General features: G+C 81.7%; 1 non-coding gene across 1 annotated transcript; it reads left to right on the forward strand.

Moving 5' to 3' along the window:
* The first annotated feature begins 1,210 nt into the window (after window positions 1-1,210).
* On the forward strand, window positions 1,211-1,363 carry LOC139044004 (5.8S ribosomal RNA). The gene has a single exon (XR_011501073.1). It is a non-coding gene; the product is annotated as a 5.8S ribosomal RNA (ribosomal RNA).
* Window positions 1,364-2,500: the final 1,137 nt, after the last annotated feature.

The following is a 2,500-nucleotide window of genomic DNA, read 5'->3' on the forward strand; positions in this document are numbered from 1 at the left end:
GCCCGGCGTTCCGAGGCCGCCGCGTCCTCCGCGCCGCCGCCCCCGGCGCGTCCGTCCCCGCGCCCTCCGGTCTCCCGCGAGGCGGGCCGGCGTTGTCGCGCCGCGCCTCCGTCTCCGGCGCCGTCCGTCCCCCGCTCTCGCGGGCGGCGGCGCCCTCGGCGCGTCTCGGGAAGGGCGGCGTGGCGGCGCGAGCCCCCGCGGAGTCCCCGGGGTCAGGTCCCCCGGGGGCCTCGGAGCCTCGGCTCACGCGGGGTGCCCGCCGCCCGCCGCCTCCCGTCGCCCGCCCTGGGCCGTTCCCCGGCCGTCGGCGTCGTCGTCCGTCCGACGGTGCCTCCGCGTCTCCGCCCGCCCTCGGCGCCCCGGGCGCCCGCGTCCGGCCGGCCACGTCCGCCCACCACCCCCGCCCTGTCCGCTCGCTCCCCCGCTTCCCCGCCGCAGCCCCTCGCCCTCCGTGGCGAGGGGCCTGGGACGCGGGTGCGGGGAGGGTCCCCGGGGGAAAGTCGGGTCGGGTCTGGTGGCGTGCGTCGGACGCGAGGGGGGCACGCCCGGCGTCGAGGGGGGCCGCGGGCGCGGTGGGCTCGTCGGTCGGCGGCGCCCGGCGGTGTGGGGTTCGGTCACGGGCGGGCAGCGCCGAGGCCTGCGTCCGTCCCCGGGTGGCCGCGGGCGGCGCGGGCGGCGTCGAGGCGGTGGCCGCGCGGCACTACCCGCTCCGCCTCGTCCGTTGCTTTGGCTTCCCCCCATCCAGGTACCTAGCGCGTCCCGGCGCGGAGGTTTAAAGACCCCTGGGGGGCCTCGCCCGTCCGCCTTGGGTCGGGGCGGTCGGGCCCGCGGGGAGTCGGGAGGCCTGGCCCTTCTCCCCCAGACTCCGCCTCGCCGGGCCGGGGCGCCGCGCCGTGCCGCGCCGCGCCGCCGTCGCGGCGGCCGTCGGGAGGGGGCGTCCCCGGCGGCCGTCGTGTCGTCGCGTGCGCGCGCGGGCGTGTGCGCGCCCCCGCGTCCTCGGGCGAGGCGGGAGCCCCGGGCGCCTGTGGGGTGTCCGAGCACGGCCCCGCGGGGCCCGTGCCGGACGCCCCGTCGTCCAACCTTCCGGCCTCACGGAGTCTGGTCTCGTTGTGCCTTTCTGGCCGGCCGGAGGCACCCTCCGGGGATGTGCCGTGCCAGGGGCGGGCTCTTCCCCCGCCCTGCGGGGGGACCCCGCCGTTCAAACTCGTACGACTCTTAGCGGTGGATCACTCGGCTCGTGCGTCGATGAAGAACGCAGCTAGCTGCGAGAATTAATGTGAATTGCAGGACACATTGATCATCGACACTTCGAACGCACTTGCGGCCCCGGGTTCCTCCCGGGGCTACGCCTGTCTGAGCGTCGCTTGACGATCAATCGCCCCCGGGGTGTGGGTGTCGCCTGCCCCGGGGTGCGCGGCTGGGGGTCTCTCGCAGGGCCCGCCCCGGGCCCTCCGTCCCCCTAAGTGCAGACGCGGTGCCCCTCCTCCGCCCCGCGCGCCCGCCCCTCCTCCCACGCGCCCCGGCGCCCGGTCGTCGGAGGCGCGTGGGGGTCGGCGGCGGCGGCGCCGCGCGGGGTCCCGGGGTGGGGGCCGCCGCCCGCGAGTCGAGGGAGAGACAGACGCGAGAGCTCGCGCCGAGGTGCCCGTGGCCGCCACGGTGCCTTCGGGGGCTCCCTCGCGCCGCACGCGGCCTCGGGGTGGCCGGGGCGGGGACGAGACGGGTCCCGCGGCGCGCGGTCGGGGCCGCCGGGTTCGGGGGGCCCGCGTCCGGGCCGCCTGTCCGGTCGCCGCTCGCCCCCGTCGGCGGTCCGTCCCGGTGCGTCCGGCCGGCCCCTCGCCGGTCCCCGGCGCGCCCGGGTCCCGGACCGTGACCCCTCCCCGGCCTCGCCCCGTCGGGGTGGCTCGCGCCGAGGCCGAGTCGCGTGCGCGGGGCCGCGCCCCGGGGACGCGTGCCCCGGCGGTGACCCGCGGGACGCCGCGGCGTCGTCCGCCGCCGCGCGCCCTCCCCTGGGTCGCGGCCGCGCCGCGCCGTGTGCCCCGAGCCCCGGGCGGGCGGGCGGGCGGGCGCCGCGTCCGCCGCCCGACGGGCCGTGGCGGCTCGCGGCGGAGGGGCGGGTGTCGGGAGGCGGTGGGACGCGCGCGGGTAAGGTCGGCGGTCGGGGGCGACCGCCGGCCCCGCCGCGCCCGCCGCCGCCCCTCCGCCCTCTCCTCCCACGCGTCGCCGCGACGCGTCCGCCGTGCGCGTGGCGGCGTCCCGCTCCGCCCCCCTCCTCCCCGGCGGGGCCCCTCGCCCGTGCCGCCGGCTCGTGCCCCCGTCCGCCCGCCCGCGTCTCTCCGCCCGCCCGCCCGCTCGCCCGCCCGCCCGCCCTCCTTCGGGGGTCGGTCGTGGCGGGGGGGGCGGGGCGGGGCGGAAGGCCGGGCGGACGTCGGCCGTGGCCTCGCGCGCCCGGGGTCCTCCTCCGCGGCGCTCGTCTCTCCGTCGCTCCCCCGCCTCGCTCGCG

This window comes from Equus asinus, unplaced genomic scaffold (genome assembly GCF_041296235.1).
Source record: "Equus asinus isolate D_3611 breed Donkey unplaced genomic scaffold, EquAss-T2T_v2 contig_500, whole genome shotgun sequence".
Lineage (NCBI taxonomy): Eukaryota > Metazoa > Chordata > Mammalia > Perissodactyla > Equidae > Equus > Equus asinus.